This window comes from Panthera pardus, unplaced genomic scaffold, assembly GCF_024362965.1.
Source record: "Panthera pardus isolate Hobbes unplaced genomic scaffold, ASM2436296v1 HiC_scaffold_27, whole genome shotgun sequence".
Taxonomy (NCBI): Eukaryota; Metazoa; Chordata; class Mammalia; order Carnivora; family Felidae; genus Panthera; species Panthera pardus.
Window position 1 is genome coordinate 110403875 of NW_026526843.1, and position 12672 is coordinate 110416546.

Here is a 12672-nt window from a genome sequence, read left to right on the forward strand (position 1 = left end):
ACCAGCCAGGTGCCCCTAGGCAAAAGCTTTTTAAAATACAAAAAACAGGGAGAAATTGTAATATATGTAAAAAAATATTTTTAAAAGACCTATCTTTTAAGATCTACATCATTTTGTTTATCAGTGTCTGATGATAAAGAGATCTAGGTGGAAGCAAGTACGTAAGATTTTTTAAAATGCACTTAGCAGGAGGGTTCTTTTTAGGGTGATGGAATGTTCTAAAATTGGACTGTAGTGATGATTAGACAACTCCATAAATTTATCCAAAAAAATCACTGAATGGTACACTTAAACAGGTAAATTTTATAGTATGTAAAGTATACCTCAATAATGCTGTTTAAAAGAAATATTGAAAACCTACACTTGGTAAAGAAATAAATCCACAAGAATTTACGTATAGGTCCCATCTTCATAGAACAACCGTCCTGCTGTGGCCAAGATGATTTCTAGCCCTGAGTTTCTACAATATTTAGACTGCTTCTAACTTCGATAAGTGACAAAAGTGATTCTCATCAATTACAGAATAAAACATTAAGTCATTTTCCTCCCTCATATAGACCTCTGAGCATTCCTTTGGGCTAAGCAACTGTTTAGCTCTCTGAATGATGGGTCTTGTTTTAAAACCGACACACACACACACTCACAAGAGGCTTTAAGTAGCAGAAAATTCTACTTTCAAGTAGGAACATTTTTGTCAGAGCCCAACTTCTATGTATTAAGAAGCAACAATGACACACCTCTGTGAACTTCATTCACCTCCAGGTTTTATTTCACTTAAGTCATTACAATTACAGAAGAGATACCCATCTGCAAATTGCAATGGCTGTCATTTAGAGTGCATCAAAACCACAAAATTGAATTCAAGGAATATCTTCATCGCCTTCATTAGTGTAGCAAATTTAATCAAAGTCAGTCGAAAGTTAACAGTGGAACATGCAGAAACATGAAACACCAAGTAGTTAATTAGAAACAACGACCTCATTTTGGGTGTAAATAATCATGTACAACCTTCATTTATGAACTAATGACTCTGTTAGAAAACTGTGCACTTCCAGTTGTCCTATCTAGCAGTGCCGATGGACCTGAGTCCGGCTTCCCATGTGACTAAAGGTCAGGCAGCCTCACCAGTGTAGCCTGTGAACTCCAGGAGGCATATTTATACCTCTAGAACCTCCCCAGGAATGACTTTACAGTAGGACCTCAAAATATGTTTGGGCAGTCAGATTCCTAAAGAGAAGCAGAGAGAGCATGGTTTTGAAGAACAAGGGTTCAAGTCAGACCGGTTTGGATGGTAGTTCTGCCTCTGCTGCTGAGTAGCTGGGTAATCTGTGCATACTATTTTCTCTCTCTGAGCCCATTTGATCAAATGTGTTGGGAAAGAAGAGAACCGTCTACCTCACACAAGTGTTGTGAAAACACACTTTGCATCTATCCATGCAAATGAATTATTTGGTATTCAGTACCAAATATCTGGTATTCAGTAAGGCTCAAAAAGTAGCATATTATAGTTTAATTATTATAAAGACTGCCCAAAACAGAGACCACTCCCAAAACTCGACCTTAATTAGAACTGTCTTGAACGCAAATGTTTCTGAGAGCTTAATTCAAATGTTGACAACCAATTTCAAAGACCTGAATGCGCTAGGTCCTTTTAACCTAATAAGTAATTTTCTGTTAATTCCCAAATCCTAATTTTCTAAATGTTACCCAGGCTCTTTACATAGAAAGTCCTCACTCTCAGCTTTCATACCCACTGACACAATTGCACCCAAGCTCATGTCTCAGTATTATGAAGTAAATGTACAAACTCAAATGAGAAATGAGGCCAAACCTTTGAGTAATCCAGTCATCCATGCACTGCTCCATATGAAGGAAACATTCTAGAAACTATCAAGAATTTAAATACAAACACAAAAGTGACGTATTGTCAACAAAAGATTTCTAATGTTGAGTTTAAGATAGAAAGTAAACTGGCAAACCCCTCCAAACAAGAGTTTAAATTTAGTCTTTTAATTGCAGTATTTTCATAAGTTGAAATATGTGACCCAATTGACAACATCAGAAGATAAAGAACCTTTGAGATTCTATCTCCTCCTCTACTAAGGAATTTGAAGTTGCAAACAAACAAACAAAAAAAAAGAAACAAAAAAAGAAAGAAGAAAAAAAACTACCTTTGGAATCTAAAACTATCAAATTCTGAATAAACAGCCTTTTCTACTTTAGAAAGCAACTGAATACTTAAAAATCTGCTATTCTTATACCAAAGTTAAGGGTTACCTAAAAGATTTCCCTTACATTTTGGGTGTGTGTGTATGTGGGTGGATTCATTTGTTCTAAATGCCTTATTATTTGGTATCAACTTATTACATGAAAAAGTCTCATCCCCATACTTACTGCCAAAAATAAAGTACTATGCTAGTGTACCTTCTAATACCTAGAAGAAATAAAAGAGATAACCACCAAAGTTATCAAAATGGAAGGGGAAAAAAGGTGAACTTTTAACAGACACGCTGAAGAAGGCTTATTTTTCTTGGTTCACTTCCTTACAAATTTCCTATAGCCGTATTCTTAGATATAGCTGAATTTTCTATCACAAAGTAAATTGAAACGCAAATCATAATAAAAGGTTAAATTTCTGCAACAGAAGCCACTGTCATTTCCAACAATGCAACTATTGTTGACAGAGAGTCTCTCACAGATTCTTGGACACAGTGGTGAAGCAAGGCTGGGGGGAAAAAAGCATACTTGAAGCAATTTCTCCACCTCTGTATTTCAGTTTGTAATGGAACAACACTGCACCTTCAAAGTAGAAATACCATATAAAATCTGGTTCTCATTAAATGACTGCTTTAACCCCATGCAGCATATTTGGAACAGAATAGACCTGATTCGCAATCAGTCAACCTTCTATTACTCATCTATGCGAGATGGCCCAGCAATTTCCCTCAATGGGAGCCTTTTCTTTTAAAACCCCGGGGAATACTGTAAATGCCACACTCCAATTTAAATGACTACAAGAAAATTACAATGAAAATAATGGCAGATTTAGTCCAGGGAACTCATATTAAGTAAACATCAAAAACCTGAGATAAGGGACAAAAAACCTTTCTACAAGCCCCTAAATCATGACTAAATTATAAATCTGAGCAGGAAAAAAGAAATCTTCTCTGAAGAAAGAATGTTTATTTCTAACGTTTTTTAATATATCAAGTTTTGTTTCCAAAAAAATGAGGGTTAGGAAACATGCTAAATAAGCAAAACTAGTATACAAAACTTATACACACACACACCAAATTAATCACTGTATTATGTTTAAAACACAAGACAATTTAAAAAGATTTGACACTCCAGTTGAAGACCCTCCAAACTCCTCTCAAATGGTAGATTATTTAACACTCTCGGGATGATTAACTTTATTTAGCATGCCTCTTCTGGAGTTCTATTATTTAATACAGGCAAACTGAAATTTTTTTTTTTTCATCCTAATTCGGTTTCCTTGTACTTGTGAAATGCTCAGCATACTCTGTGCTGGCATCTTTAGTTCTGCAGCTTCTTTCTTCTGGCTCCTTCTCCCCCCCCCCCCAACACCCCTAACCCCCCCCCCCAAAAAAAATATTTCCTTCCCAAATGTTCTCTTCTCTGCATTTGTCAACAGAAACACCCACTGGTGGTGTCAAACTGGTAATACTGCTGCAGGCTTCCTTACTCCTGTTCCAGTGTCAAAGCCAAAAATGCCGAAACCTAAAATAGTACTTTTAATAAAGAAATTAAAAGAATTGCTAAGGTATTCAAGTACAATGTTCTCAAAAAGAGGCACACCTTTAAAAAAAATTAATGAACCCTAATTGGGTTGTTAAATATAAAATTATACTACCCCCCCCCCCGCACTAAACATACAGAAACAAGTAAACACGGGTTCTTCACATTTTATGAATAAAATATTTTAAAACACTTAAATTAAAAACAAATTTACATCTAAATGTCATTCACATATAATTCCAAATAGCCTCTGTAAAGATGCTTTTGTAACCCTACAGCAAGAAAGGAACAAGCCGGAAACGTTACCTAAAACGATAATCCTATTCTATACATATTTATGTCTCTTGTTTTAGTCAAATGTTCTCAGACAAATTAATTTGTGTAATCTTTTACATTAACTACATAAGCATTACGTCCAAACAAACCTAATTCAGATTCACGGGAAGAAATTATTCTGTGTGTGCAATACTTTCTAAAATCAGCCTAAATTTCAGCCAATTAAAATAGATTGTGTTAACAGAACACTGATCTGCAACTACTTAAATATCACAGCATCCGTCTAATCTCACGGTGGAAATACTAAGGTCAGGCTTTTCTTATTCGGGCATCTGGGCTTTAACACTCAAGTGAAGCGAAGGAAAAAAAAAAAAAAGAAAAAACACCTCAAGGAAGATCTGCCTTTTTACACAGAAATACGTTCAGGTTATTTTTTTCCCCCAACGTGGGCATAAAACGTGTCAACGCGAGCAGGACCTGTTCGTTTGGAAATGGTTCCAAACCCTAGGATTTAATTTCTATGAGGGTCCAAAGGGTACGAAGGTCTGGGAAGGGGCCAATTTCTGCTTCTCCCCACTATGCCAGTGGTGAACTTCATAGCAACGCCCGAAACTTGTTGGGAGGAAGCTGGAAGAGCCGCGGGGCAGGCGGTGGGTCACTCGCCCACCCTCGCGGGCAGCCAAGGTCAGTCAGCAGGGCCGGGGCTCCGGCCCCGGGCTCGCAGCCCCCGGCGGGTCCCCGACTCTCTCGGAACTCGGGCTGGGGGCTCCGGCGCGCAGGCTCCTCCTCGGCGCCGGCGGGAAGGGGCTTCCCTCGCCGCAAGCCCGGGGGAGCTCGCGCCGCGGGGGCGGCGGGGCGGGGACGCCGCAGACCCGCTGCCGAGGGGAGCCCCGCCGGGCGGCCTCGACCCGCCGCCCCTCCTCACATCCTCCCGTCTCCCCACCCCCCAAAATACAGTCCCAACCCCTCGCTGGGGAAGCCCTTCCACTGGCGCAATGGGGCGCTGAAGAGAGGCCACTCCAGGCTGGGGCGCCCTCGCCGCGTCGCCCTGTTCTGGAGGAGACCCGCGCCGCCGCCCCTTCTCACGTCTGCCCGGGGGACCGGGTGGGTCCCCTCTCTCAGGATAAGCTGGGTGGCGCGGAGCCAACGTGGGAACAGGAAGGCCTGACGGGCGGGTGGCGGCGCAACTACTCACCCCGCCGAGTCTCCCACCTCCAGCCGGGGACCCCACAGCTCCTGAGGCCGCCGTCGCCGCTTTACCTTTCCCAGTGGCAGGGACAACTAATGGAAACCTCCGGCCCCGCCCTCTCGCAGAGGCGAACGCGCAGCCTAATTTGCTAACTGGCCCGCCCCGCCGTCCGTTCGGGCCAATGAAGAAGCTTCTAAGACTCCGCCAGGTCCCGCCTTCGCCCCGCCCACTTCTGATAGAAACCAATGCGGAGAGAGCGCTCGTCCTCGAGCGCGGGCCTGCGCGCCCCGCCCGCGCCGCTCGTGCTCGGACCCCAGAAGCCGAAGAAGGCTCGTTCCTTGTATAAACTCGCCTGAGCGCGCACGCGCGCGCCGCACCACCTCGCGGGCCAGGTTTGGTTGCCCAGCCAGGCCCTAGCAACCTGGGCTGGGTGTCTGGGAGGGGCGGGGCCCGAGCTTCGAGCGTTCAGGGGAGGGGGGTCAGGAGGAGCTGGGTGGGGGGAGGGGGAAGAGGGAGGGGGAGGGGCGGGGAAGATCGTGACTAAGAAAGGGGCGGCTGACGGGGTGGAGGGCCGTAGAGGCCCGGGAATCCGCCTCTCACTGCGGAAAAAAAGGGGGAATCCTCCCTGCAGCTCAGCCAGCCTGGCCTCACTCCAGAGGGACACGTGCGGAGGGTTGAGGGGTCGTGGAAGAGGGGGAGAACACATTTGGGGCGGGAGCCGAGGCACTGCTTGGAAATAAAGGACGGAGGACGGTTTATCTCTGTCTTTGGTAAAAATGATATCGAAGTCTATTGCAGCTGCTGCCCAACTGTTGCAGCTGTGCGTGCACACGCACATATGCACACATTCACACATTCACACGTACACTCATCCATCAGCCTGCGATCCCTTGGGTGAATTGGGAGCAAAGAACTAGTAGCCTGAGGATTCCTTACACAGCAGCTGGATGCATGCGAACGGCTGTGGCAGCAGCGCCAGCGGCAGCATCAACCCACAGCTCTGCTTTGGTCCAATGCTCCGCCACACAAGATTCCCCAGCTGGCAATGAAGTCATCCCTCCACCGGTAGAAATGGAAAGCTCTCAATACCTACCAATAATCAGGTTTCCAATGAGGATGAAGAGGTGATGAAATGGAAGGAGATACATTTCCAAAGCCACTTTTTGAAAATTAAGAAAAATAATAATCCTGTTTAAAGGCATTGTGGACAAATCTATGAAAAGCTGCATAATAATTTCCACTTAAAGCAAAGAGGGAAAATACGGTGTTTTTTTTCTGGTTTTTAGGAAAAGCACGGAAAATAAGTGTGTGAGGTCATAGCAGCTACCAAATTAGAAATAGATATCTTGGATTAAATCCACTTAATCTATTCCTGTCGTGAATCTGGTAACAATATGTAACAATATGCTGGTTTTGACCACTTGGTGCCAAGCCACTAGGGTTTTCTTTTTCATAACATGGTGAATATTTGATGAGGGAATGAAGGTGCCTTTCTCTTCAGCTTTTCAGGAAGCATATTAGAAATTTTTTCAGGTAGGAACAGTGAATTAGCAGTGAGGGAAAATGGAGTCAGAGGCAACAGCAGGGCTTTGCAGAGTCTCCTGCCTCCTCCAAGATGCAAGGTAACAGTGCTGTGACCTCAAGCTTCACCCATGTGGAGCCAGCATTCCTGGGCCAATCATGCCATTTTCATCCCTGAGCGTTAGTGCCTTCGTGCCAGGAATTGCAGCAACATTACTTCTGGACCAAATGAAGAGTGGTTTATCTGTGTAGGTTAAGAAAAACCAATAACCGAATATTCATTGGTAGAGGTCCAATTTAGTTCTAGGTAGTAATATTGAAAGCTTTATAATGTGCCATCCCATATATATAACTATGACCTTCCACCTGGGGACATTTGCTTTGATCTGGTTTTGAGGAGCTGGCAAAGGGTTTCTTAGAATCACATCCAGTTCAGTTCATTTCAATTTTGATCAAAAGCGTGTATTTTCTAGGTCAGTAAGAGTTAAAAAGTACCATGCCACCATTTAACTGAGCTCCTTGTTTATGAAGAAAGAACACTAATACTTAACCACTGAATGAATGCCTGCTATGTGCCAAGAATTTTCCATACATTTAGAGTTGCCAGATAAAATACAGGAGGCCTGTTAAATTTGAATTTCAGATAAGCAAAAAGTAATTTTTTAGGGTAACTATGTATTTTTATCCTGGATATGTGTGGAACAAGGGTTGAAGACTAAATAAGCTTTCTAATCATTGTCCAAAAAAGCATTTTTGAAATTGCCCCTCTAGGCCCAGAGCTCATAATGAAATCAGGATCTGGGAGAAAAGCTTAAGAACCAAATCATTGTGCAAATGTGTAATGTTTGTAGAAAGAGGTGCACATACTTATACTAAAAATTTTTTTGGTTTTTATCTGAAATTCAAATGTAACTTGGAATCCTATATTTCTATTTGCTAAATCTGGCAAACCTACATACATTATCTCTGAGGCTTCAGATTCTCTGAAATGTTTTCTCTTAGGTCACCTTTTTCCAGATGAAGCAATAGCTTCAGAGGCTCTCCAACATCTATTCTCTCCATCCTCCTTCTAATAGAACCCCAACAGTGTTCAGGTATCCCCACTTCCAAGGTGGTGTGTGCTTATTAGTCAGTCAATCAATGACTAGGGCCCATTTAGACTGAAGGAAAGGACGTAACATCCTATGATTTGAGGAAGAGGTTTTCCCTTCTATCCTGCTGGATGAACAAGGAAGCAAGTACCCAAGATGCCACTGGCAGCCATTTTGTGACTAGAGGAAAACCATCCTTAGGCCAAAGCCTGTGCCCTACCTAAGGCAAAGTTGAAAATTAGAAAAAACAAGCAAAAAACCTGCGTTCTTGATGATAACACCTAGTTACTTAATTAAACAAATTCTGCCTTTTCCTTGCATTTAAGACAGTTTGAGTCAAAGTTTCTATCAGATGCCTCCAAGTGTCCCACTACAGAGCCCATGTGTGCTACTCATGATGGGTCTCAATAGTAAATAAATAAATGGCCATGAAGATGTAAGACATTTTTATCCTGGATACACGTGGGACAGGTATGGAAGACTACATAAGCCTCCTAATCATTGTCAAAAAGCATTTAGGATGATACTTACCTACCAGGGAAGATATCATGATCACGAAGGTGGTTCTCTCAGGGTAAGTCTCATCCACTGCACTCAGGTCATTCTGACTCCAGCAATTTCCCCAAACACGGAAAACGCGACAGCAATTTCTGTTAGTGAAAGGCTACATTTGCGGGGCGGGGTGGGGTGGGGGGGGTGGGGAAGCATCTATAAAGTGCCCACTGGGCTTAGACTTCATAATGCAAGATCTAGAAGAGGTGCGCCTGAGTGGCTCAGTCGGTTAAGCCTCTGACTTCAGCTCACGTCATGATCTCATGGTTCAAGAGAACCATGTCAGGCTCTGTGCTGACAGCTCAGAACCTGGAGCCTGCTTCAGATTCTGTGTCTCCCTCTCTCTCTGCCCTCCCCGGCTCACGCTCTGTCACTCTCTTTCAAAAATAAAATTTTTTTTTAATTAAAAAAGCTCTAGGAGAAAAGCTTAAGAATCAAGTCGATATGGAGGCACCTGGGTGGCTCAGTTAAGCATCTGACTTTGGCTCATGTCATGATCTCACGGTTTGTGAGTTCGAGCCCTGTGTCAGGCTCTGTGCTGACAGCTCAGGGCCTGCTTGGGATTCTCTCTCTCTCTCTGCCTCTCTCTCTCAAAAATAAATAAACATTAAAAAAAATCAAATCAATGTGTAAATTTCTAGTGTTTGTAGGAAGGGGTGAGCATTAGTTGTTCCTTGGCCCTAATCAGAGCTTAAATCAGTCTGTTAGATCTTACATGTTTTCATTTAAAGTTCATGCCATTTGAGAAAATGTCATTTTAGAAATGCGAGTCCAGTACCTCATTTTAAACTATTAAAACCTCTATCCCTATCCTCCAGGCACTAAGTTTAACCACAAACAGTGTAGAAAGAACAGAAATGTCAGCCTCAAAAGACCCAAGAGGGAAAACCACACCAGAATAGAATACCATATGAAAGTGGATGGTTGGCAAGGCAGTGTAGTTTAGTGGCTAAAACCATAGACTTAGGGAGCCAGATTGCTGTATTCAAATGCCAGCTCTAGTTATGGCCTTGGGCAAATTATTCAACTTCTTTGTGCCTCAGTTTCTTCCTCTGTAAAATGGGATGATAATAGTTCTCACCTGGTAGATCTGTGTGAGTGACTGTGAAATGCTTAGAGTACCTGGTCTGTGGTAAGGATTTTATAAGGATTAGCTGTTATTGAGCAGGCTCAATTCTGTGGAATATAAACTTGAAGCAGTTTATTTTTCTCCAATCACTACTTTGAACCATGTATTTTTTATGTATAAGTGACATATATCCCATTAGTTTCAGGTGTACATCATAGTGATTTGATATTTTGATACCTTGTGAAATGATCACCACAATAAATCTAGTTACCATCTGTCACCATACAGTTATTACAGTATTTCTAGGAGATATATATATATATTTCCTATGCTGTACATTACATCCCCATAACTTATTTGTTTCATAACTGGAAATTTGTCCCTTTTTAAAAATTTTTTTAACGTTTATTTATTTCTGACAGACAGAGAGAGACAGAGCATGAGCAGGGGAGGGGCAGAGACAGAGGGAGACACAGAATCCAAAGCAGGCTCCAGGCTCTGAGCTGTCAGCACGGAGCCCAACGCGGGGCTCGAACTCACAGACCGCGAGATCACGACCTGAGCTGAAGTCGGACGCTCAACCGACTGAGCCACCCAGGCGCCCCGGAAATTTGTCCTTCTTAATCCCCTTTCCTATGTCACCTAAGAATCATGTTTTTATGGTAAATTTGCCTTTCATGACCCTTCACATGTCGGATAGTTTTTCTGACTTTTTAGGTCTTTTTCAGCTATTAAAAATCAACCCAGTTTAAAACTCGAATGTTACACTTTCTTTAAATTTCATTTCCCCCACCTGTTTCCCACCATCATCACCTGCCAGGCTTGTGGCTCAAGGCACCTGAAGTGACCAAGGGCCGTGGCCAGCCCTTTCACTTCTACCTCGGTTCCTCCGAGAGCATGGTCAGTCCCCTCGCCAAATCTAACTCCCCTGACCATAGGGGTTCCTAGGAGGTAGAGGGGAGAAGCTCTTCTCTTAACAACCCATGAACATCACCCTGCTTTCCTATGCTCGTCTCCCCACCCTTCATCCTGGCCATAGTTGACCTCTGTGTAGAGGGCATCTGAAGGACAGGTGTAAATCCTCCTTCCGGCTCCCGTCTGCAGAGCCACTACCCACGGCCTCTGGCTGTCACTTCTCTGACAGAAGCCCTCTGTCAGAGGAAGCAACAGGAAAAATCTCCCTCAAGATACTTCACCCGTGTGTCAACAACATACCGAAAACCAGCCAGAATCTCCCAAGGTTAACTCAATAAAAGTCAGAGTTCCAATAACTCAAAGAACCATTCCAGCATCCTGAAAGAATGTTTCCACATTCACTGCTTGGGTCTGAATAATGGTTCCAATGGTTCGAATAGTATGTGATCTTGAAGATTCTGTCTCGGTCTCCTCATCTGTAGTAGAGGAATGATAATAAGCTGTCATGAAGATTAACGTTGGGTTAGATGAGTTAATGCACGTAAGGTGCTTAAGGCTGTGCTGGCACAAAGAAACTGATCAATAAATGCTAATTGCTATTATTATACACCAGGCATTGGGCATACATTATCTCTTTTAATCCTCACATTGACCCTATGAGTGATGTCTTAGTTCGGGTTTCCCCAAAAGAAGACCCTGAGACAACAGTTTGAGTGTTAGTAGTGTTGTCTGAGAGTTAATCCCAAGAAACACCAGAAGATGAGTGGGCTGGTGAGACAGGGAAGAGAAGGAAGCCAATAATAGGTGCGTTATCAAGCCACTTACTGCTGTGGGTAATTGGAGCTCAGGAGGACTTGCTGGGGGCTGCTGGGGACTGCTGGCAGATGATGTAGAACCTTCTTCCCTTCCAGGAAGCTGCGCTGTTTCTCCAGCATACTGAAAGGTCTTCCAGGTATTAACTCCCCAGCATTTCTAGTTCTCCCAATGTGCAGGCAGAGTGTGCTGCCTCAGCCTGGGAAAGAACCTTTGGGAAGAGTCCCAAGTGATCACAATAAGCAGCCCTGGGCAGATGGAGGTGAGTGCCACAGAGATACAGCTAGGGTAACAAGAGTATGTCCCCCAGGGAAGAGTATTATTACACCCATTTTACCGCCTGGCCACACTACTGAGCCCACCACTATGACCATTTTACAGAACACGTTTTTCAGAATTATAGTCATCATTTTTTTTAAAGGAAAGATTACGTTGACTTACTGCCTTTTAACTATTTATTTATCTATTTATTTATCTATTTTTGAGAGAGAGAAAGTGCAAATGAGGGAGCAGCAGAGAGAGAGGGGAGAGTAAGAATCCCAAGCAGGCTCTGCACTGTCAGCGCAGAGCCCTTCTGGGGGCTTGAGCTCACCAACTACGAGACCGCGATCTGAACCGGAGTTGGACACTCAACCGACTGAGCCACCCAGGTGCCCCAGAATTGTAGTCATCTTTAGAATTTTCTCCAACCACAGGCTGCCAGCAGAAATAGTGGAGAATAATACGGGCTCCACATTTGATGAGGGATCTTGGAAAGATTTAAACCTCTGAGGAAGAAGCCTGAAACTTGGCTAGTTTGAGGATCCTCTGAGATAACAGTTACATATAGAAGCCTCTCCCAAACCACCACCCCTTCCCCGCCCCATTTTCAATCCCATAGGGTGGCTGTGGATTCCTTGGTCTACCCTAGTCTTGTCTGCTCAGATCATCTGAGATCAGCAGTATCCAGGGAGCTGGAATGTCTCAGTGCTAATAGATGTTGTTGCTGATGTAGAAGGGCTTTTTATTTCAAGAGGAACATCTAATAAAATAATGGAGATGCACTGTCTTTGTCTTTGTAAGCAGTGAGCCAGCTAATTTTACGGATAGCAACAGGAAAATAGTGAGAATTAGGACACACAATGAAGAATAATTCTAGGGGCGCCTGGGTGGTTCATTCGGTTGAGCGTCTGACTCTTGATTTCAGCTCAGGTCATGATCCCAGGGTCATGGGATCAAGCCCCACATCGGGCTCTGCACTGAGCATGGAGCCTGCTTGGGATTCTCTCTCTCTCTCCTTCTGCCCCTCCCCTGTGCTTTAGTGCTCTCTCTCTCTCTCTCTCTCTAGTAAAATACAATTAAAATATAAAAAAATGAAAAAATAAGAATTCTAGCATCTTTCCATCTGGCCTAAATAATTTAATAGTTGTATATATCCCCAGCCTGATGATTTTAGGTATAAAGGCAGGTTCCCAAACATCCAGTTTCTCTTCCTCCCCAACACAATG

General features: G+C 43.3%; 1 protein-coding gene across 5 annotated transcripts in view; it reads right to left on the reverse strand.

Annotated features, from left to right (window-relative positions):
• Nucleotides 1-5356, reverse strand: part of CDKL5 (cyclin dependent kinase like 5) — a 214001-nt gene extending 208645 nt beyond the window's left edge. For all 5 annotated transcript variants that reach the window (XM_053891794.1, XM_053891793.1, XM_019431633.2 and 2 more), the window contains exon 1: nucleotides 5231-5356. The gene's annotated coding sequence lies outside the window, so the exon portion shown is untranslated. The remainder of the gene's footprint in view (nucleotides 1-5230) is intronic.
• Nucleotides 5357-12672: the final 7316 nt, after the last annotated feature.